Source organism: Manacus candei, unplaced genomic scaffold (genome assembly GCF_025592945.1).
Source record: "Manacus candei isolate 608988 ecotype Guabito, Panama unplaced genomic scaffold, ASM2559294v1 h1tg000022l, whole genome shotgun sequence".
Lineage (NCBI taxonomy): Eukaryota > Metazoa > Chordata > Aves > Passeriformes > Pipridae > Manacus > Manacus candei.
This window is the reverse complement of record NW_026138070.1, coordinates 246,357-270,973: the sequence shown is the minus strand read 5'-3', so window position 1 is coordinate 270,973 and position 24,617 is coordinate 246,357. Positions and strand designations below refer to the sequence as shown.

Sequence of the window (24,617 nt, the reverse complement as noted above, 5' to 3'; positions counted from 1 at the left end):
GGTTTTGCCTCCTCAGCTGTGCTTTGAACATTGACCTTCTGCCTTCCTGTGTTTTTTCTTGCCAGGGAGAGTGCACACATTTTTGTTCCTTGTTATATTAGCATTTGCCAATGTAGTTGATGCTCTCCGAAATTAGATGTGTTACAATAAAAAGTCCAGAGTTATTGCCCTGATTTGAAGAGACTTTTTTAAGAGGTCTTCTGCCATTGGAAGGCAATCTTGCAGCAATTAATTGTAAAATTACATTTCAGGTGAACAGCACTCATCGTTTTAGAGATTAATTCTTCTGGAAATGTGGTCTTTCATCACACTAGGTATTACTTTTGACATAAACTCCTTTATTTCTCAAAAGTAGAATGTGAGCCTATAAATAGAAATCATATTGTGAATTCAGATTTAAACTGAAATCACTGATATAAAGTATTCAAGATACAGTCTTTGAAAAGGTCTGATTGTGATAATCCCACAGTGTTAGAATTATATTGTGCCGCCAGAGGTATGAAAAGACCCAGTCTCTTTTTTTCAGCTACAGTAAGTGTAGCCATTGATCAGGCTCACTCGGTCCATTCTGTGTCTACTGTGCCCTGATGATGTGCATTCCTTACACTCCTATTATCTTTGTTCAATTTGAATAAGATTCAATTTCCTGATGTCTAAGGCTCTTTGTACCTTGCAAATTGTTATCCTTACTTGTAAAAGAGGACACATTCATTCTGTCCTCCAGTAACTGCAGACAAAGGGCCGAGCTAAGGGTGTTACCATGTTGTGGGAGGAAGACAGATGAGGTGTGCTGGGTGCTTGGCAGGTCACCTGCACGTGCCTGGCTGTAGCTGCTCCTGGGACACTTCCAATGAAGTGTCTGGATTGACTGGGAAGGGCAGGAAAAGAAAATGTGGAGTATGCTGAAGAACTCTGCTGAGGTCATGGGGGACAGAAGGGGATGTCTACATGTGGTGCACTCCACAGCTTGGGTTCTTTGAGTGGGCCAAGAAAAATCTGCACTGACTGTTCCCTGTGTCCAGAGTAAGAGGTCCCAGGCTTCCTGTACTTCATCTCAATGATTTCACCTAAATTTCCATTTCTGTTGTGATACTGTAAATGTGTGTATCCCACACTGTTTACGGGAGCTGAGGTCAAGGAAGTGTTGGATGCTGTGCCTGGAGCAGAAGGGAGAAATTTCTCGGTTTTGCTGCTGCTGCTGCTGCCAGAGCCTGATCCCTACCTGTGGCTGGGATTACCTGGTGAATTTGTGCTGCTGGAGTCAGGTACAGTAAGGCCAAGGAAAAGGGGTGATGAAAGAGGCAGCACAGGGGCTGTGGCTGCAGCACAGCGGCCAGAGCATCGCTGGCATCTGGAACTGGGGAAGGCAGCGTGGCACAGGCTCCTGCTTGCTGGAGCTGTGGGCCCTTGGTGCCAGCCCTTCAGTGCCAAACTGGAGGGATTCTTAGAAACCACTTCCCAGTTTGACTCTTTTTTTTTTTTTTAAGGGAAAACCCCATCTTGAAGCAAGTAAGAGCCGCGGGGGGAGACTGCTGATGTTTCTCTGGTGGGAGCAGTGCAGCACAGGGGTAGCACAAGGCTCACCACACCTGCAGGGAGAAGACAGCAATATTAATGCCTTCTATGTCTGCCAAGTCAATTGCTGGAAAAATCCTTCCATAAGTCCTTGCTTGTTGGCAGGGCAAGGAGAGTTTTTGGAGCAGGAGGGTGGTGTGCTTGGCAGTGGGACTGACCCGTGCACCCACAGGTGCTGCCTTCCCTGGGCAGCAGTGCAGTGTCTCACCTGTGCTCGGCCATCGGTGCCAGCGCTGCAGCTCTGAGGGCAACAGTGAGGACACTGTAACCCCACATAACCACTGGCCCAAGCAGCCAGGCTGTGCTGTCACACCAGCCCTCGTGCACAGCTCTGCATCCCCTTTTCCCTGTGGTGCCACACAGAAGAGTCAAGGATGCATCTGCACTGTAACCAGCTTTTTGCATGGCAGAGCTACAGATTACACAGCAGAGTCTCTGGGCTGGGGCAGGATATGCTTAGCCCTGTACTGCACATTCTTGCATCCCTCCATCCCAGTGGCAGTCACCCTGCCATCTCCTTCCCAGGCCTGGCAGCTTCCCTGCAAAGGCTCTGAGAGTGTCCTTGCAGAGTCCTTCATCTGTCAGTGTTTTTCTGGTGCTGCTCTGGTGACATAATGAGCCTTTGTCAAGGAGTAAATGAGTTCAGAGGAGCAATGAGGTGACCCAGCACTTTTCAGGTGATTAGCAGTGAGTGATGCTGCCTGGGGCGGAGCAGGAGGTGCCCACAGGTGTCGAACAGGGCTGGCATTTTCAGAATCCTGACGCCCTGGCCTGTCTTTCACTGCCACGGGTGGGAAGCAAGCAGTCAGAGCAGGAAGAGGATGGGAGGCTGGGAATTACTGCAGCCTTTCCTTGCTAAATACAGGTTGAAGTGATTAACAGGGAGAAGCATCTTCAGGTCCCCTGGATAAAGCTAGGCTTCTCTGTTTCCCAGCTGCTGACATCTGGTTTCCCTCTCATGTTCTTGCAGCCACTGTGATCTCAGGAGAGGCTGCGGAGATGATGGCGGGAAGAGGGACCAGGTCTGCCTCTGCCATAGCTACAGAGGACGTAAACTCTTGGTGTTCACCTGCTTAGTTTCTGCTGCCTTAGCCATTTTTGAGAAAGAAATCTGCATTAGGCAGCCATTGCTCAGCGTATTTTATGGTATTTTGCCCTGATTTGAGTGTGCGAAGCTGTTTAATTCAGCATTTTTTCTGTGTAGTTGGGCAACATAACTCAGTTTGTGTAGCAGCAGAGTGAAAAAGGGACCTCAGGTTGAGGAAACTTGTTTTTTGATTGCTGCCACAGAACTCCTGCCACAATGTCACTGTCCCCTTGACAGGTTTGCTCAGCTGCTCTGGTGTGTTGTGCTGCAGTGAACCTGAGACTTGGTCTTTTCCAGCTCCTTTCTGGTACCTGACCTGCACTCAACTGAAGAACAGCTTGGGGTGTGCCATGTGGTTGTTCCTCTGGTCTGTTCTCTGCTTGTTCATTGCCTCTAATGTCTTTATTTTTTTCTTCCTCCTGATGACAAGTGATGAAGCTGCAGCAGCCAAGAGGTTATTGGTGTGAATCACCTCTGGATTTGCTTGCACATTGTCTCTGAGTGACTCTGACTGTGGTGCATCCACCATGTTGTGCCAGTACAATATTTAGCAAGCAAAAGATTTCTTACATACCCACCTCTATATTCCCAGGTGTGTTTTGCCCAGGGAGAAGGGCACAAATGTACCAATGAATGCATGCAGCTTACCTGAGAGTGAATCCCGGTGCCAGTGGCTCCCAGCTGGGAAGACATTGGTGCTGTTCCCTGGGCTGTACAGAGATGTCCAAATGTTGAGCATTGGCAAAGATGCTCTGCCCTAATTGCAGCTCAGAGCTCAAGCTTGCAGCTGAAGCCCTGTGTGGTATTGCTCAAAGCTGAAATCCATTTCTGCTGGTTCCTGTAAGACCCTGTGGGACAGACCTGCGTCTTGCCTGGGATTCCCCGCGATGGGAGGCACTGGTGTGATGAAGCAGGAGGGTCAGAGTGATGTGAGCACCGTGTCTCACAGCAGCAGCCTCTGTCCTGCGGGTCTGGTGGGCAGGGTGACTGTGGTGGTGCTTTGGGAAGGCTCTTCCCAAGGCATTCCCCTGCCTCGCCAAAGGCTCCCTCCCTCACAAGGCCTTGGTGTTTGAAGAGGGAGCATGAAGCTGCCCTGATTAAAATTTAATGAGGCTTGGTATTATTGAGGGCCCTTTAGTGTCACTTCTGCACTCATCAGCAAATAAATACCTCAGCCAGCGGTGCAGGGTGAGCCCCGTCCCTGCCAGCGCCCAGGGGGGCACAGGGCTGCTTCTGCTGGAGAGGATGGGTGAGGAGACAGCAGCTCAGGGCAAGGTGGGCAGCTGGGCACCTGTTCATTTTCTCTCCTGGCAGCTGCTGGAGCAGGGGTTCCCTTTTATTTGTTATTTGCATACTTTAGCCATTGGAATTGAATTTGTGCCCATTAAAACTAAATTAGTGCTGCCTGGAATTCTAAATAGGCTCTGGCAGAGCAACCCATTAACTCTGTCGGAGCAGGTTCTGCAGATTCCTCCTCCACAGGCGCATGATGTGTCTGGGAACCACTGCAAAATGTGGATTATTTGCATGTTCTCAAGAATAATTGGAGTGCCGATATTAGAGTCAGGGTATTATGATTTTGAAAGTCATCAGCATGGCTCAGAGCTGGGCTTAACTTCCTCTACTTCAACAAAAGATGTGGTGCAAATACCTCACCAAATCATTTTGCAATTCCTTGAGTCTGATACTACATTAATGCCAGGACCTCCAGGCCCCTGTGCCTCTACTCTGTCACGTGAGCCTCTGGCTCTGCTCTAGCAAGCCCATTGCCACCTCTTGAGGTTGCCCTGCTCCATCCCTGGGAGGTTCACTGGTGCCTTTGATCCCATCCTCTTCTTCCTCATCCCTCTGACAGTCCTTCTGCTCTCCAGAGCCTCTGTTGGTGTGCCCAAGATATTGGCTGCTTTGACCTTGGGCTTGGAGCCCTCTTGGCTGGGACCCCAGGAGTAGCCCTGGCCCCTTGCCCCCTCAAGGGATGCTTTGTGCCTTCCTCTGAGTCCTCGTCCCTATCCCAGGCACTGAGTCAATTCCAGCCCTTTCCTGGGCCTCCTGGAAGGTGTTCAGGACCAAGGTAGGCTGGCAGCACAGCTTGCTCAGCAGATCTGGGAGTAAGTGGACACTGTGTGTCAGACTCGCTATTAAAATAATCTCTGTTGTTTGATAGTTTGATAGAGAAAAGAGAAAATACACCTGAGTGAAATGGTGCATCTTGTTAGACAGAGGGGAATTTAATTTAAAGCATGTTATTTTCAGAAAAAAAAAACATGTTCAATCAGCCAGAGATCCTATGGGCAGAGTTCTGAGACCAGGCTTGGCTGCTTGCTCCTGGTTCCAGGCAGGATCCTCAAATTCTGTTTGATTACATATTGAATATCTTAAAATGATTATGAAATCAGTGAATCACACTGGTGTTCCTCCAATGTTATGCACTTCTCAGCAGTTCCTGCTCCAGACATTTCCTCGGCATGCCTCCATCAGGCCCTTGGCTGCATGTGTGGGTCTGTGCAGGATAAAACAACTGAGAAACTTCCTTGGTTGAGCCCAGAGAAATGGCTTGGCACTGCACAGAGACAGACATCCCTTTCAGGCTTTTTTCTTCTGGAGTCACGTCTGTTCCTGAAGTGTCCACAGGGGCTTTGTGACCTTCCAGGCCAGGGGAGATCACCCAAATGGGGCCCAGTGTCCCCAGTACAGGATGACACGGTGCCCACCCTTCACTGCTGCCACAGCCCCTCTGTCCCAGTGCCACACCAAGGTGGGACAACCCATCATCGCCTCAGGTGACCAGTTTCCATCTTGTGGTCCTTCCTTATGTACTAATGAAACCCACACTACAGGCATGCCTCTGTGGTCAATAAATTCAGCTCCCCTGCTTCTGTGGAGCCAAAGCATGACCTGCCCAGTGCCTCATGCCAGGTGCTGCTGGGCACTGGATAGGGAGAGGCTGGGAACCAGCACCATGTCTCAGGGCAGCCCAAAGCAAAATTTCTTCCAGAATTTGATATAAAGTGGCCAACCTGACTCCTGTGTAATTGCTCTGAATCCAATTAATGCTGCCTGAGTAGCTGTTAGGAATTATAAAGAGGAATCCAAGTCTGAGCTTGTCACCTAAACTACGATAATATTCTTTCAAAGGAGGCACATTTGCAAACATTATTAATTACCTGGGGAACAGCTCAGGGTTTCAGCTGAATTAAAAGGGGAATGTGTTTTTGTGATTTTGGGTTTGATTGAGAGCAAGAGATTACCGTATTCTCGAACAATGGAGCATTTCTTTGTTACAGACCTGGCAGAAAAACACAGGGAATTAGTCTGCACCAGGTCTCCCGCCCCCAAAACCAATTTACTGGGAAGGACATTTTGCCAGGAATTACCTGGGGCCAAAAGAGCTTTTAAAAGTGTTCAGCATGGGCTTCTCTAATCAGAAAAATCCAGGCACACAGAGCTAAAATTTGGGTTGGTTGGTTTTTTTCCACAAAGGGTCATTTGGCTTTGAGTTGTGTTGGAGCTCCTTTGGGTTGTGTTGTTCTCAGGGTGGGCTGTGAGTGCCTTCCTGGGGTCCTGCAAAAAAAGAAGAAAATGCAGGTGCTGACACTGGGCAGGAACATGTTCTGGGGTGCCAGATTTTGTGCATGATCACTGGGAATCCTTTATGGTAATTATCTACCCACACATGTCATGTAGGCAAAACACAGCAGACTTAGTTGTGCAAAAGTGCACAAGAGCTCAGCAGCAGCAGCAGCCTGTGACTTCCTGAGGCGCTTCTTGCCAAGCACCCTGAGCCTGGCTTTGCAGAGCAGGACTGAGTTTTAGGGACAGATTGGGTGGTCTGTGGCAGAATGACTCCTGATCCTTTGCGTGCTGGCTCTCTTGGCTGATCGGAGGAGTGAGGATCTGGGAGTTGGTTTGCTGCAGGTGGGAACCACCAAAAGTCCAGAGAGGAGGCAGGTGTTTAACCCTTGTGAGCCAACAGGCACTGCCACTGCAAGAGCCACTCTGGTGGCACTGACAAGTATCCCCTCACCCAAACAGCAGTATTTTTCCACTGTGTTAAAAGATTGGGAAAATGAGAACATATACATACAGAATTGGATGATCTGTTCTCCTTCTGGTCAAAAGGAAATGGAAATATATGGGAAAAGGGAAGAAGAGGAAGCTGAGAACATCAGTAGAGCCTGGCATAATAAATTAGCAGATTACAGGCTATCAGTTCGCCTGTCTAGGCCCTGCCTGGGTCAGGAGCACAAACATGTTTGCTCATTAAGCCCAAACCGTGTTCACAATTATTTTTCAAAGCATTTTCAGGAAAGTAACAGTAATTAATAATCTTTAAAGTTTGTGCAAGTGCTGCTCATCCTGAGGTTTTCTCTTGGAGTAGGTGTGCATTCCCGTGCCCTGGCCCTCCTCTGTCTGGATGTTCCTTGTATGTGGAATGCATTAGTGAAACCCACTTGGGCAGAGCACAGCGTTCGCTTCCCCCTCAGAGGAGCAGGGCTGGCTTATGCCAGCAACAGTGCACTCCCAGAGAGCACAGACAGTGAAGCAGAAGGTTATTTATGGCTCTGTCTGCCTCAAGGGAATGTGCTTGAAATGAAGATGTTGCTGATGAATGGAAAAAGGAGAGATAGGCTCAGAAAGCCCTGGGCCAGGGGCGCTGGCAGCATGGAGGTGTTCTGTGAAGAACTCTTCAGCCAGTGACTAAATGGTGTCCGGCACCTCATTCAAGTGTCTCAGGACTGGGGAGGGCAGGACATCATAAAACAAGACTGAGGGGGTCCCTGCCATGAATTTCTTGGCTAAGGCAAGAATTTCTTGGCTAAGGCAACACCTGCAAAGAGTTGCAGGACACCATTTTGTTGTGTTCAATCTAAATATACAGGAAATTACTACTCAGCATTATTTAAGTAAAGTTAGAGCTGTTCCCTCTGTCTGCTGACAGCCTTGCCATGCACCCTGTAGGAAAGCTGGGCTCAGCTTTGTTGCCTCCACCCATCAAATAACTGTAATAATAATAACTGTAGTAATAATAATAACTGTAAACATCAGTTATTCCATAATGGCAATTAACCACCTGTATTCTGTGTGATGTTGTGTCTTCTTAGTGCATGAGTATTACATGTGCTGCATGTTCTAGGGCAGCTCTGATAAGCTGATAAATGGTGACATGTTTGTGTTTGCTCTCCATTCCCATGAGGATGCTCTAATCCTGCTGTGCTTTGGTCACAGCATTTGGGATCTTGGCCTGCCCCAAGGGCATGGCTCTGAGCCACCAGCAGAGCACTCACTGGCCCATGCAGCACACAGAGCTGCCAGTGCAAGGCACTCCCTCCCTTCTCCAAGAAACAGAACCAGAGAACACAGACTGCTTTCCCTGTACATGGAGTCAGTTATCTGGTTTAATTCCAGCTGAGAAATCAGGGCAAGGAATATACATCACCACCATATGCTTTCTAAATCACCACAATCAAGCTTAAATTCTTTTTTTCTTCACTGTAAACCTGTCCTGAAGTAGGTTAGTGGATCAGAGCAGATCTGCTCTATACTATTTATAGGTTTCCTTTTGGTTCTTGCTGCTTGGCTGGATGCTGCTAGAGAACTCCATGTTCCAGCAGTCTTTCTCTTTGCTGCAGCTTTAAAACTTTCTATTTTTGTCTGTAGGAATCCCATCTCCCTAGCTCCCTTCTCTGCTAAATTCAGCACACTGGCAATGCTGGAAGTCTTTCATCGCGTGCTGTGCCAAGATCTGACTACGGCGAAAAGTGCTGCACTGCTTTGCTTGTGGGTGAGCACAGGTAGCACAGACAGCACCCAGCACTGGTGCAGGTGTTTCTTGCCGTGCTCCTGGGGCCAATGACCTTCAAGAGATGTCTTCAGGGAAGGCTGCTGACCTGTACCAGGAGGATGTTTTGGCTGGGATATCGGTGCACAAGTGCAGTCACCCCTCTGATCCAGATAGCCTTATGCTCAGAAGCATTTGCAGCAAAAGCAATAGTTGTCTTTGGCTATGAGATCTGAATTTGGCAGCTCCTGCCCTCTCACAGCCCGAGGAAGGAGCCCTCAGTGTTTTTACAAACTCTCGTAATTCAAACCCCCTGTCAAAGTGAAGAGACTCTACATATCAGCTGAATGTGATAGGCAGGGTAGGGCTGCATAATTTATGCACTTGCATTTCTTTTTGATGAAATTTTGAGTCTGAAAGCTCTGGGAAGGGTGTGCTATTTTTTTATTGCATCTCTGAACTCAAATTATGTCAGATTCTGTGGGCACAGTCTGTGTTTGTTAAAAAAAACCCACCAAAGTGCAGCCTTGGATTACTCTGGCTTGTGAGCGCTGCTGGTCCCACTCCATGCAGAGTAAAGCAGCTCCTTGCAGGTCTGCACCGGTTGTTCCCAAGGATTAGTTCCTCTGTATCCAGAGGGAGCATGGGCATTCACAGTGTGCCAGGGATTATACCACATCACTGGGTGCTAGTCTTGCTTAGCTGCAGGATGTCTGGGTGGCTGGGGGCCAGTTTGTTCCCAGATGCTCCCTGCTGTATCCAGTATTACAGGATCCAACTGTGTGCCTTTAAATAATTTGGCTGGGATTGCCCGTGTGTTTGGTATCTCTCTGTCCCAGATCCCTTCTCCCTGCATTGCATGATCCACCTGGACCTTGGTTCAGCCCTGGTCAGTGACAACTGCCTGGAGTAGCTGCCAGCACCTTCCTCCCAGGTGCTTGATGGCCCAGGGCTGGGGTACCAGCTCGTTGCAGGTTCATTCCCAGCTGCCCTGTAACCCCTGAAAGGTTGGAAATTCGGGGTCACTCTCTGCTCTTCTCCTGCACGCCAAAGGTTGTTGTGTGGAAGGTGCAGGTATAGTCATTGCTTTGAGTAAACAGCAGCACATTGCCCCCAGAAATTCTGGTCTCACTGCAGGGATGGGTGCCTGATGGTCAGTGTTGGAGGCACAGGCTTTTGGAACAAGGGCTCCCTTTTTGAGCAGATTATTCTGAGTGAATCATTACAGGCCGTGCTGACTGAAGTCAGAGAGACTGATATTGCCAGCTGCACTAATTTGTAAGGATTTGGGAGACATACTGATCTTTTCTGGAGATAAACCACTAGAAATAGGGAAAATGTTATAAAACTGTGTGCCCAAGTTTCTGTTCCCTTATCTCTGTGTGAGTGTTGTCAGGAGTTTAAAATATGTGTGTGATAAAGCACTTCATGAAGCAGTTGCAGTAATGGTGTGTCCTGAAAAGCATCTCCCCCTTCATCCGAGTTGGGGAGCGAGCCCTGGAGAGCTGTGCCAGCAGGGTGGGAAACCATGTCTGTCAGTCAGACTGGTGTTGGAGCACAGGGTGCTTTGGATAATGAGCAGCAAGAATCAAGACCTTTTACAATGTATATTTTTAATGGAGCTAGGAAACAGGGAGAAAATTGGAAAGCTGTTTCTGAGTCCTACAGGCAGTTGGGAGGTGGTTAGGATATCATTAGAGGGAATCACGGGCTGAGAGTTTCTCTTAATATGCAACTTAAGTCAAGAGCAAAAAAGATCTTTATATAAAAATAAAGAGCAGAAGGATTGTATAAAAAAGTGCATCCTAATCTTGTTGCACAGCCTTGTGTGACGTGCTACCATTGATGCTGGATGGTGCCATTCAACAGCAGTTGGATGGGGAGAGATTACTCCTGGAAAGGTCCTGTTTAAAGGGAATTGAAAAGGTCGATATTAATGGACTAAGAAAAAGAGAAATGAAGGTGTTATACAAATACTGTCAGATGAGGAAGTATTTCCAAAATTGTAGAGAAGACAGTTCTGTCCTTTTTATCTTGTAATACTGAATAAGAGGACAATGAATTTTATTAAAGAGCTGCAAAAGTTAAATCTGATTTAAGGAGAGGAAACACAGTGACACTGCTACAAGATGTCATTCCCTTCTTGATTGTGGTAAACTCAAAAATGGAACGAAACTGTGTGGATGTGAGAGAATCCAGGGAAATAACAAGCGACCTTGTTAGGGGGACTGCCAGAAGGGACATCAAAACTTGGACCTTTCTGGGATCGGCTGCACCTCTGGGTCCACTCACGGCTTTTTGTCAGTGTCCCCCTGTGTGACCTCCCTCCCTTCCATGCCACAGTGCTGTTTTGGCTTCGTGGATGAATTTCCAACCTACTGCCATCCATCATTTCTACTTTGCTTGAAATTCACCTGTCAGGGCACATGGCAGCCGTGACGTGGACGTGTGGAGGAGCATCCCTGGTGGGACAGTGTGGACTCGCTTTGAAGGGCAGGCGCTGTGCTCCCGAGTGCAGCCTGCCAGTCCTCCCCAATTAGGGGGGATGGTTTTCCATGCGAAGCCGGGGCATCCATGGAGACCTGACTGAGCTCCCTGCCCAGTGCTGCAGTGAGCCGTGCAGAGATAATTGAAGGTGGCAGTGCTGAAGATTCATCAGCAGTGCTGGAAGCCTTCCAGTGGTGCTGAGCTGACAGCAGTGCTGGGCTGGAGCAGGCGCTGTCGCGAGCCCACGTGGGTGGGACCCCCACACTGTCCCATCCTTGGTGTCTGGGTGGCAGGGGTCTGCTCTGTGCTGGGGGTGTCCTGCGGTGCCCTCCCTCTGCTCTTCAGGTTCATCCTACTAACAAATGGCATCCCTCATCATCAAAATATTTTCCACAGGCCCTCTGGTGATTACATGAGCGGTATCAGAAGTCATTAATTCTGAAATGTGGGCTCCAGGGGACACTTTCAGCAAGTTCAGCTGGCAAATAAACCTTTAAACCTTTACTTGTTAAAGCTTCCCCTGTCAGGCAGGTGCTGGGCTGTCATTCACCAGCCTACAGCCCTCCTCAACAAGCAGCTGCAGCATCCCTCTTCTGCATGTCCCTGCAAAGCCAAAAGGGCAGAAGATTCCCTAAGCCTCAGCAAAGCTCTTGTTTTCCCCGAGAGGAGTATTTCTTCAAAGGACTATGGCAAGGTGGCTGTCATTTATACTCTTTTAAATAAAAATCATAACACCTGATGTGTTATGTGAGTAGTGTTTTTCTCTGCTGTGCATCTTCTGAAGTCTTTCTAATGTAATTTGGGATTATTTGCAACTTCCAAAGTGTCAAAAGGATTCAAACCACCTGGTTGAGGCTGCTTGTTACACTGAGCAGCAGGTTGGAGAAGTGCTTTCCCATCTGATGACTTTTGGTTATCAAGCAGGGAGGTAATACCTAATACTCAGTAAAAAGCCTAAATCTGTCTTGTGAAAAGGAATGAGTTCTTTCTGAAATGCTTCGGTGCTGAGACACATCTAAATCAAGCTCTTGGGCGAGGGGTGGCTCTCTGCCATGGGGCGAGCAGCTTACCGTGAACACTAACTGCATGTGATGCCTGAGCCGAATACCCTTCAGAGCTGCTTAACAGCTTCTCTTTTCCATTTTGGTGATATCTTTCTAAATTATACATTAAACTTATCAGGCTGAGTAATGCATCACAGCTTCCCTGTGTCAGACTTAATGTTCCTTACTCAGCTGCAGCTTTGTGTTTGCCTTTCCCTTCTATTTATCGTCAGGCAAACCTCGGGTCCTCCTTGCCGGGAGCTGCCTGTGGCAGAGATGCTCTGTAGGAGCCGGGGTCCAGCTGCTGCTCCGAGTGCCCGGGGAGTCCGGGGCTGCCCCATCCCAGGGCAAGGCTGGCTCACGAGAGCAGGACCTGCTGCACTGTCCATTCTGGGAAAGGGCCCTGAGTCCTGTGTCCATTGAACCCATGCTGCTGTCCTGTGGGATGTGGGTGCTTTGCAATAGGTGGAGTTTGTGCTTGTGGGTAAATAAGCCAAAACACCCTAAGAATCTGAGCAGCCACCTCCTGAGGCAGCACACGGGGAGGGCGGTCACAGCAACGTGTCGGCACTTTTGATCGTGGGTGAGAAGGGACCGACACCATTGCTGTTGTGATTTTAGGTGCTACAGGAAAAACGAGTAACTTGCTACTTTTCCTTGCCAGTATGTCTGAACACAGATAGTATTTTGTTAAGTGCAGCTTTAAAATGGAAACCCAAGCAATTTTCTTGCAGTGCCTTCTCAGATCGTTTCACAGCAAGATGCAAGTAAGGACAGAGGCATCTCTCTCAGTTTTAAGTGCTCTACATTAATGCCGGTGTCTTCTGTGAAATTACCAGGCTTTGTTGCTGGAATTCTGTGCCCATTTGCCCCTCATAGAAATTGTCTCTGTAGGCGCTGAGGACAAACCTGTTCTGGAGCTGCTCCAGCTTCTTCTGAAATGTTGGTGTTGCACAAGGTTGACAAAGGAGGAATTCCTAATTTTAGGGTTCTGTTTCTCTTGCAATTTCCTTGTGTTTTGAGGTCTTTTATATTTCTTCTATTAACTGTTAAATATCTCCCTGCCAGGAGACGGACTGAGTTCCTTCCTTGCTTACTGCCTCTCCTCTGAGCATCCTCTGTATCACCCTCTTTTTGAACCCTAAGTTCTTTGGCCGCATCAAGCCCTTCAGTTGCAGATGCTCTACAGGACTGGTGCTCTTTGAAGCAGTCTTTTTATATTGTTACATTTTATTTTATTCTGATGTATGTATAAATAATTGGATGCCTTTAGTAGGCTGCAACTATACTCCTGAGTCATATATCCACCAGCTTTTTTTTCCTTAGAAGTCGGGAGGCAGCTGTGGGAATTGGCGCTGCTCTTTTAATAAATGCAGTCACTCCAATGCCTGTAGCACCTGAGCGGGTTTTTCTGAATAGCACAGCTTTATCTATTTGTAACACACTTTCACCTTATTATGTTTACATTCTATAGCAAAACACTGCATGTTTTCAGCAAAATTAATCAGTATAATTATGTGTGATTTCCAATGTCAGGTTCAGCTGAAACACTGATTCAGGGCAGTGATTAGCCCTCTCAGCAGCAATGGGGATGGAGAGCTAATCTGTGCTGAAAACTCTGATTTTGAAAGATGCCGTTTATACTTTACTCATAAATTGAATATTTCCTCTGAACCCCCCCCAACCGGTTGGAATAAAATGTGGTTTTACCTGTTGGCAATGCACTGTGTTTGTTTTAGACTGCAGTTTTGCTGCTGTTTGCAGAGGCTGCTGTTACTCAGACAAACAGGGGCTGAGTCTTTATTATCAGGACCTCTGCCCCTTTGCATTTGCCTGAGGTTATACCAAGTGAACTCCTGCAATTATTTAAATCTGCATAGTCTTCATCTTCTCTGATCCCAGAAAAAAAAAATAAAGTCACTGAATATCCCATGATTCTGTGGTTTTGTAATATTGCTTCTGGACAGTGCAGCAAGAGCTGCATGTCATGAAATGCCATTCCTCCCATGTGAGCTGCTTGCATGTGGCTTGTAGTTTGTCCCTCTACATAGAGAAGTCAGTCTTTGACTCCTTTCAAGGTTCAAGGTTCATTGAAAACATGAAAGAGTCGTGCAAGTGTTGATTTCTTCTTTTTTTCTCCATTTCAGCCATGCAGCCTTTCAGAAGGCATTTTACAGACAGCGAGCTCCAAGTGCTTCACTTGCTCTTTCAGTCCTTTAGAAAGTACAGTGACATGGGACCGAAGGTCCCACATGGTAAAAAAGTTCAGATCAATTAAAACAATTTACTTTGTTGCTCATGATCCCAGACAATTGCAATTTATTGGTAAATAAGTGACTTAAAAAGCATGTTCATTCAGTGAGTGTAGAGAGGAAATGTTAACAGGTTCTTGGGTAAATTAGGTCTCTGTTTGGTCACAGACTCGCCCTGCAAACCTTGCAGGGCCCACTTGTCACACAGCCTGAGGGATTCCAGCTTTTGGAGAAAACCACAGTTTCTGATGGCTTTTTGGCATTCAGAGAAATGCAGATAATGGAGGGTGGCGATGGCTGGAGACAGGGTGGATGGACAGTCAGTGTTAACAAGGTGAGGTGCAGCCTTTTATGGGTGTTACAGAGCCACTGGGTTTGTGCTGATGCTCAGCAGAGGTGAGATGGTAACAGCAATTACTAAGCAGTTTTTATATCAGCTATATCAGCCACAAATGTATTTTTCAGAACTATTTGAATACTCTTTCAAAATGGACCTTTTTATAGCAAACTTAACAGCACTAAAAAACAGGAGTCAGTGCTGGTTTTGTCAGGGTCTCACTTATCCTGTGGACAAGTCTGCTGCAGTGTCAGTTTGCCTGCTTGGAAAATCAACTGTCACATGCCAGGGACAGCCAGATCTGTCAAGCTCCACACAGTTTTCCTTTATTAGTTCTGTTGCATTTATTGCCTTTTGTATGCTCTGAGGGATGATGGTTGTTCAGTGACAAGAATCTGGAAAATCATTCAAGTTGACAATGCTTTTTAGATTTCATTTTTTCCTTGTGTCTCTATCTGTTAAATGGAAAGATGAGGACATGGTGAACGTGCTGGGAACGTGCCTTCAAGCTCTGGGCTCTGTCGTTGTTGCCATCCCCACATCACCAAACTGTAGTTTGTAGTTGCCCTTACACTGTCTGATAAAGTTCAGATCTGAGAGGTCCAAGATGAAGAACAAAACTGTCCTTTCTTTGAAGGACAGCAAGACAAGGGTCTTCATTCCTCTTCCATGTTCTGTGCAGGCAGGAAAAAGTGAAAAAGCAGTGAATTTGAAAATGCACAGAGCACTCTGAATCTGGATAATGCAGAGTATTGCTGTTTCTGGGATTTCAAGGACTCTTGTCATAAGCTGTTCGTTCCTCAGCATTACCTCTCTCTTAGATGCTTCTTCAGATGCATCGATGCCTAAGCTCAAAAAACCCCTTTGATTTGCGCTTACTTGGCTGAGCATTTACCAACTTAAAAGTACCCATGTTAAACTTTAATATTGCCGTGTCTGGCACTGGATGTTCCAACTACTGCTGCTTTTTTGGGATGTCTCAGAAGATACCAGTGTATATAGCTGGGTCAAGTAGCTGATGGGTGAAATGAGTAATGACTTTCTGTGTGTAATAGTCTGCATCTGTTATTGAAATTCGGAAGCTTTCCTGCCTTTTCGTATTTTGTAAAGTGTACAATGTCATGGGCATTGTGTGTTCTTTTCTCTTGCTACACCACAGTGTACGCCACAGGCAGCAGCACTCAATTTATAAAATATCTCAACTTTGTAGTCACTTTTGGCAAGTAAATTAAAAAAAGGGGAATTTCTGCATATAACAGCAACTGCATAGCTATCTGTTGTATTCTTCAAAAGGCATTGCCAAAACTTCACTGTTGTTTTGGAGCATACTGTGAAATAAAAAGATGAGGGAGATTCTTCAGGTGAGATGCAGCCATGTTGTTGCAAAGTTATCAAAGTTACTACAAAGAGTTACCAAAGAAATTGATAACTGTCATGTGCCACATATGCTCACCTGATATATTTGCTTTCACTACTTAAAAATGTAATTGGATGGAGCATTGGCATCTGTTATTGGCTCAGCCTGAGCCTAAGAGCTAAACAAAGCTCACCTTCCTCTGCTTAAATAACACAGCTTTGGAGGTTATTGGGGCACTGTCATCTGCTGGGAAACTGCCAGGCTGCTCCTGTGCAGTGCATTTTAGACTGATGGATCAGGCTGAAGGGCAGTTGGCTTAGCTGTCTTCTGCTCATCCCTGTAACATCTCTGTTAGCAGCCAGGTCGCTTGCTTTGCCGTAGCAGTTTGAGGCAGGACAGGCTCACCATCCAGTTTACCATTCTCTTCTCTCACTGTATGAAAGAGAGACCTGATTTGGAGCAAAAAGGAGTCAGGAAGAGATGTGTGCTCCTCCCTTGAGTTCAGAGTTGCACAGGCACTGACTAGAGCCGTTTGTCCACCCTGGGAGAAACAAAATCCATTTGTCGGATCTCCCCAAGAGAAACCTGAATGCCTACACAGCCAGAACGGACTCGGAGTCTTTGGAAAGGTCTGATAAGGAGAAACTCCACTCTCATCAACAGGTCAGAGAAGCCCCTCTGAGCTGCACAGCAGCTCTGGTGGGGTTCACATTTCCATTTAAGTTTCCAAGGCATCCATGTGAGAGTCTCTGAAGTGTATGTGCAGGAGGCCCAGAAAGCTGGGCTTCTCAAAGTCTACAACAGGAGTGCTGAGATGCTAATCCCTGTTTGTTAATCCCTGTGTCTGGGGGAATTTGAGACTTCTGAGTGATTGTGAAGAAGAAAGAAGGTTGTCTAATAATCTTTTTCTTGCAGTTTAGAAAAAAATTCAAGTCTGATACTCTTTTTTTTTTTGCTTTAGGATTTGATGTTTCCCGTTTAAAGTGCTGCCTCAGTTCCCAGCTGGCTACTCTGGGTACCTTTCAGGACACCCTGGCTAATCAGTCACAGCTGCAGGGAGAATGGAGGGAGGCCAGCATGTCCTTGACATGGCAGTTTGGGGTGTCCCTGGTACCTGCCCATTTCTGCCTGTGGGCACAGCCTCCTGTTGCTGGCTTTCATGAATCTTTTGTTTGGACTCTTGCATCTCTGTGAGCCCTCACATCCAATGCAAAGTAAAGCTGGACTCCAAAATATGTACCAGAGGAGAACTTTGGATTCCTTGGCACTGGGGTTACTCATATCTGGAAGGGTTATCGAGGCATAACAAAACCTTCAAAGAATAACCTGTGTGCTGTATAGCAATGTCATAAGGGTTTTGCCATAGGAACAGAAGTGTTGCCTGACTATCAAAGGCAACATTATGAAAGTGTTTTGAAGGTTATTGATGTTATTCCTCTGGGAATTGTATTACCAGTCACTGATATAAAAAGTAACAAATTTAAAGACGTTATAAACGATAGAGCCCTTGGAGCAAGAGCAAAGAATAGAAATAAAAAGGACTTGTTGGCTTACCATATAGGCTGCATGGAACACTAAATAGCATTTATCTCCTGTTCCTCCAGGCAGGCATCAGGCTCACACACACTTCCTTTCCAGGCACCTGGAGCCCTGTGTCCCTGCACTGTGTGCTGTGCAGGTGTGGGGAAAGGAGCCAGGGCTGGTGAGCACTGTGAGCACAGCTCCAGCCCCTGGGATGCTGCAGGAGCTGCCAGCAGGTCCCAGCACTGCAGAGAGCTCCCTTTCTGGTGGGCTGGGAGTCGGCAGCACCCTGTGAAGCACTGAAGCTGGTGCTTTTCTCCCTCATGTGGGTGGGCCAACCCTTGGACACAGCCTTAGTCTACGTCCTCTCTTCCTGCATGCTGGTGTGCCGCTGCTGTGGGGAGTGTACATGGGGTTGGAGGGCCAATCCACTTCCAAATGATTTTAAATCTTTTTCATCTGTACAAAAATAGCTTGGAGCTTGGTGAAGCTTTAGGAGCAGCACTGAGGGGACAGCATGCCTCTGGAGGGGAAGCTTATCATGAGCTCCCAGTACATTCTCCTGGGCTTTTCTTCTTTAGTATTTGGAAATGTCAGCTTTTTATTACTTGGTCCACCTACAATAATACCAATTAAAAAAGTAAGAAGTGAGGTATCTTCAGGTACACATTGAACTGTTCTTAATTCACAGAAATGCATTAATATTTAACAGTTAACAGTGTTATTGAGGCAAACTAGGCCATCAGCACAAGAGAAAAACTTGCACCATTTGCATTCCAACTGGAATTGGAAGCAGTGCATTCTGTTGATAGAAACTTTGAAAGCACTTGGTGAATGTCAGCAGACCTTTGAAATTAAAATTTCTTCTTATTTCAGACCAACTATTATTGTATCTCTGGCTTGGATGAGCTGGGAAAGGACAGAAGCCACTTGGGGCATGATTTATAGTGCTGGCATTTCTGGCTGGTGATGAGGATGGAAGTGTTCTGAGCTGAGCTCTGTCTGAGCTCGTTTGAAATGCAGTGACAGAATTCCCATGTAAAGGTTGCAATAAAAACAGAAAGAGGGAGAAGCGATTCTGTACTTCAGAGTGAAAAAAATAAAGAGTCCTCACAAATGTCAGCTGAGGGATCTCTGGCTCACACTTGTTGGGGAAAAATAGTCCAAATGCAGTAGCAAATCTTTTACAGAGCAGCAGCCTACAAAGAGAGCAGCACCATTATGGCATATTCGGTACCTTGGTATTTACATTTGTGTCTGTGATTTGATGGTGCTTTGCCCATGTGTGCATGGGCAGTGTAATGTGATTTCAAACTATTCATGCAGCTGTAGGGCAGAACTCTACTCCACATCTGCAGCTTTGGTGGCTGTGAGGATCCTCACCGGTGCTTTGTGGGCAATCGAGCGTTTGCTTTGTTCTACCCTAGAAAGAGCTGTCTTTTGCTGTTACATCGAGTAATCTTGGTGTATAAATCAGGCTGTATCAGTTAGCAAATTCAGTTGTTACAAAAATGATAAGCACGATTCAAGTGTAGGACACTGAAATATCAGGTGGTTTTGATGTTCTCCTCTGCACCACTTTCCTTGCAGAAGAAATTCCACTGTTCTGGATACGATTGTAATATGCAGGTTTAATGTAAGAAAACATAGAAGCACTGTTCAAATGTTAAGTCTTCAAAGGTGGTGAGCTGGAGTAGCAGAATATGCCCAGTATAGCAAGAAATGTGTGTGTGTCTGTAATGAGCCTCATTTGTCAGGAAGAGTATCTCGAAGGAGTTCAAACCCAGAGAAACTTTTGCTTTGCCCTCAGCATTATTGTTTGAAAATCCTCAAGGCTTTTGCAGAATGAGTTGTAAAACTGCAGAGAGCAAGTGACAGGGAGGAGGAGGAGATAAGTGGTGATTTCCATGTCAGATCTGTCTCCCTGCAGAGGCAGTTAGTGCTGGATGCAGCAGCTGGGTGAAAGGGCAGATGTTTTCATTGTTGTGCACTTTCCTGAGTGGGGGTGTGACCAAGCTGAAGTTTTCTGTGCATGTTTTTTATCATGGTTGTGTTTTCATATGCAGGCAGTGGCATAGCTTTAGAAGGTTATGAACTGAGTCAAATAGCTGCCCTGGCACCTCCTCTGACCAACTGCTTAACAGCTGTGAAAGTCTCAGCGTGGTCTTTCAAGAATCCAGACCTACAGTCATAAAGGACTGAGTGGAAAACAGTAAAAACTGTGGGTTTGAAAGAGGCTCCTCTGCCTTGCTCTGTGGGTGGAAGCCTGGAGCCCACTGTGGTTCTTGGAGAAAACCCTTTGGAGACCTGGGTGGGAGCCCTGTGCTGAAGGATGCACTGCTCTGCTGGGCATTACCAGCACCGTGAGCACTCAGGTGCCAAAGACTTGGCTCTCCTCAGACCTTCCCAGGTGACTCCTTTCATGGACTCTGGTGGGTTTATTGCTCCAGAGCAATAAGCAGGACAGATTTCCCTGCTGCATCTCTCTCCCCAGGACCTCTGTGTTAGCACCACCAGCTCTTCTGTGTGTGCCTAGATAAACAAATGCAGTCCCAGCTCATGGCAGAATTATCTTGTCCCTGTCAACTGCCTGTGTAAGTTAAAGCTTCCAGCTGGGAGAGGTGACATAGATGAAAAGAAATTTCCATTGTCCAGAAGAATAATAACTTCATGAGAAAGAGAAGTGCCTTTTGTTTTATTTTGCTGCTTGTTTCAAGTTGTGCAGCATCATCCTTCTGTTACACCTTTTACTAGTACAAGAGGTATTGCTATGAAAGATAAAAAGCATCTCAGAAATCAATTTCTTTTGGAACTTCAGAGGCCAGGAATTACAGTGTTGTATTTCTCTGTATCTTTTAAAGTATACGTTAAGTAAACATGATCCCCAGGAGTATTCAGAGGCAGCTCTTTCTGTATAAAATATCTTCAAATATATCACATTTGATGATGTATTGGTGAGTGTTTGGTATTTGTTCTATATTAAGACTCTCTTACTTTGCTGCTCATGCTATTTAAGTGCTGCCTGGTGATGCCCATGCTGCTCTGTGTGCTGTGCCCTTACCAAGGTATTGAAGAAGAAGTAGGAAGCATGTTATAAAGCATACAGATAAATTAAATCTTGATTCCCTTTAAAATAATTGCAGGAAATCTCATAATCTCAAAAGAATTTTTTTGCTTTCCAAGCTCTTCAATCTTTGCAGTACATGGAGCTGTATCAGCCTCTAGCCAACTTCTTGTCTCAAAAATTAGTGAATTTAAACAAACAAAAAGACTCAAAAGAACTTGGGCTAAAAAAAATGGGAAAATTACTATGTGTTGGAGTTGTGGCAGGCTGATCTTTGGAGACAAGGTATCCTTGGTATCCACAGGGCATAAATCTTGAGACTCCAGGCATGGCTGGGGTGCAGCAATGGTGGGGATGGCCACTGCCCTGGAGGAGACCAAAATCTTCTGTACACAGGCAAGGACAGTGCCAACTGGCAGCAGCTCCTGAGCCAGTGCCTGTCAGGATGCTGATTTAACTGCATTTAAAACCATATATACACCAGTGTTTCTTTGCCCAGCTGACGCCTGGTGTTCCTTTCTTCCTGAGGAATCTTTTGAAGGGACAGAATTTCCACCAGCTCCTTTGTCAGCTGGAGACATAGGACACAAAACTAATTCAAAGTGCTGTACTGGCTGAAAGGAATTTCCCAGTAGGAGGAGTTCTACTCCACAGCACAACTTCTGCTTTTGTGTCCAGCTCTGGGACCCCACTCTCTTCCCTGTGCTCCAGTGCTTCAGCTCAGGAGCCAGGGCTGTGCTACGTCTCTGGTAATTGTCTCATTCTGTGTAATTAAACGTTCCCAGCTCTAAGGCAATGGGTTGTACATTCAAAGTCAATGTTTTTGTTTTCACGGTTAGTGTGGAAGATAAACATATTCTAGTACATCAGCCACCAGGTTGTCTTCTATAGCATGACCTCAATTAAAAATTAGTTCAAGGATAAAGAAATTGCTGGGATTCAAACCAGTAATCTTGCCCAAAGCTAGCATTTGGTCTCTGTAAGGAAAGAATTCTGTTATTTCTCTGTCTGTGTTGTATCTTTGTGCCTTGTTCTTCAGGTATCCCAGGCTCCACTCTCAAACCTTTGAAAATCCAGAGGAAACCCTCCAGATAGACGCTGCTATGAGCAGTAGAAGATTCTGTCATCCACGTGTCTGGGAATGGTTCCCTTGATTTGATTTTTAGATAGCATATCAATAATGCACAGATACTCCCAGTACCTTGTCCCTGAGTTACCTGCGGGTACTGAAGCAACATGTAACAGAAGCCCCTCAAAACCACGGAAACCTCTTAGTATTATCGTTTCTTGGCATAATAATCTGGTGGATATTGATCTAGTCACTGCACAGCAGTGGATGTGAATTATCTTCCCAGAAAGCTGAGATTCCTTTTCAGCTTTTTGAATTGTTGGAGGAATTCAAAGGATACTTTGTGAAAGAATAGTTGTCAGAAAAGAAAAAACATGTTATAATTTTAGGGGTGAACAGGGAGGAAAGGGGCACAGGAGCTGCCTCTGCATTCCCCTGCCATGCTCTGCTGCTCCTTCTACCTTTCTGCTTTGTGGTTTAGCCATTAAGGCTGGAACAGGCTTCACCACACATAGCACTTTGCAGGTTGGACACAACAGAACTAACATGGGTGTCCAGTGCCAAGTGGGGCGAGTGGCTGTGCTTGGGGGTAATTTCTTGGCTGGGACTAAGTTCACCAATGCTCATCATCCCTGAGGATGATTTATTTCCTTTCATCCTTCCAGCAGGGAGTACAAATGCAAAACTTTCAGCTCAGAGGTATTTTTCCAAATAAAATTATCTTCAGCTGTGGTCATCGGTGATTTGGGAGCCTCTGCCAGTGAGATTTTGCCTTGAGCTGATTGCCTTGGCTGAGCAGCTGAAGAGCAGCTGGAAGCTGGCCAGAAATGGCTTTTGCTTTTTGCTTTTAAAACAAAAAGAAATAAGACAACTAAACCAGCATGCTTTTGGATGAGAACAGAAGGAAGGGGGAGGTTTTTTGTGATTATTCTGCCTGAGAAGGAAGACTTCCCTTCGTGGGGGACTGACTCTGGGAAGTGAAGGCAGAAGGTGGTTGCTGAAATGAAAGGAGGGTTTCCCCCATGGCTGAGCTGGCCTGGAGCGCTGCAGGAACTGTCTGTTCCTTCACACCAGTGTCAGCCAGCCCTTTGCTGGCTGCCTGTGCCCCCACACCTGCCAGAACTGTTTCAGTTTTATTTCAGTTTTATGTTTCTGCTCCTGTGAAAAATACCCTCATGGAGCAGGCTAATGGAACAAACGTTGTTTTACTCAGTTATTTCCATGGTGGGTAGCAGAGAAAGCTGCCCCGCTGCTCCAGCCACTGGGACAGAGGGCTGCAGCACCTTATGTGCCATTTCCACTTTCTGGATAATATGTACACTTCCACCATCATGTAGTTTTTCTCCTTCATTTTTCATAAGAATTGGCACTAGATTAATGGTTAAGCCATGGAAGAAATGTAACGCCATGCCAGTCTGATTTATGGACCACTTAGTGCTGATGAAGCTTCAAACAAGAGTCAGACAGATGTTGCAGTTGCATTTTTCTTTATCAAAACTATCGGCTTTTTGTGTTTAACTGCTTGTTGCACCATCTCCTGCTCACCCTCCAGCAGCAGTGGAGCCCATTCCTCCACCACACTGAGGAGGCAGGTGAGGTGCCCTGACATGTCAGGAGGAGCCAAGGAGCCTTGCCCAGGTCAGGGACAGATGGCAGTGCCTTCGACTCAGCTGTGTGGGAAGGGAAACAGCTCTGCTGAGACTCTGGGCACTGGAATGACGGGCTGCTTTCCAAAAGGCACGTTCTCAGAGCCATCTGCAGCCCAGTCCAGGGCTCCCCTCCCTGCCACCCCAGTAAAGAGCTTCTGCTGTGGCTTGTCCACTGTCCTGGCACCGTTCCCACATGGAAGTTACATTTGTAATTTTTCTTTTAGTCTTTCACATCTCTCTTGCTCTCCTGGTAGGTCACCACAGATAGTGATTCACTGCTGATTTTAAGTTTTCCAAAACACACCTATTCTCTTCATTTTTCATCAAAACATTTCAGTTCGCCAAATAGATTGGCATTCCTGAGATTTGTCAATCTGAGGTCAACTTTTAGATGTAGACATAAGGAACAAACCTGTTAGGTTTGTGTTTATTTTATATGTTTTTATATATAAAAACTATACATTTCAGTGCTGATGCACTGCTGAGGTCCACTTGCTTGTGCTGCAGTGAAGTCAGGAAGACCTGACAAACGGGCACCATCAGGCTGTGAAAAACACAGCTGTCTGAGAGGAAGGGAGAAGCACCTGCAGAAGTGCCACATTGCCCAATGCTGTGGTGGCAGCATGTCCTTGCTCCCTTCTTTGAAACTTCTCTGAGAGCAAGAGGCATCTTTATATGAAATTTCTGAAGCATATTACTTTTTATTACTTCATCATCTAGATCACTAATTACATTAAATTAGCTGATGGAGACTATTTGGGTGTATAGGTAATAATTTTTATTACTTGAACCTTTTCTGAATTATGCACGAGGACTGTGATGTTTCAGATCTCCTCACTGTGGAAAGAGAGGATGTGATGGTTTCCTGTGTCCTCTGGCTGTCTCTCATCTGGGGCAGGTGTGTCCTGAAAAATGGAACGTTTTGAACACTTCACAATTAAACATAAAAGATTCAGTTGTTTGTCTCCAGAAGAATCTTGGGAATAGAAGAGCCAACAGTTTTCTTTGCTTTAGCACTTTCCAGAATTGCTCTGAAATAAATTGTTAGGTGTTCCTTACAAGGTTTCCTTGCCGCCTCTTTGTGCAACACAACTCTTTTAGAACAGGCTGCAAGAATTTGATACTATATTTTCACAGAATCTTCACTGAGAATCCCCTGGTTGCAGTTCTATCCATAGAGGGGGAAAATGCAAGTTCCTGCTTGCATGTCTTCCTAACTTAAAAGAGCTTCTCCTCCAGATGTTTCTGGTTATCGAGGTCACACTTCAGGAGGCTGCTCTGCTTGTCATGTTGCTGTACACAGGCACCAGTGGCCTCTCCACTGCTAGCAGCTTCTTAGCCAGCCTGGAGGAGCTGGGAGATGTGACCAGCCACCCCCTGATCTCAGAGATGTGCAG

At 46.2% G+C, this 24,617-nt stretch overlaps 1 protein-coding gene across 7 annotated transcripts in view; it reads left to right on the top strand.

Moving 5' to 3' along the window:
• Positions 1-24,617, top strand: part of CAMTA1 (calmodulin binding transcription activator 1) — a 223,696-nt gene that overhangs the window by 141,977 nt on the left and 57,102 nt on the right. The window lies entirely within an intron of this gene.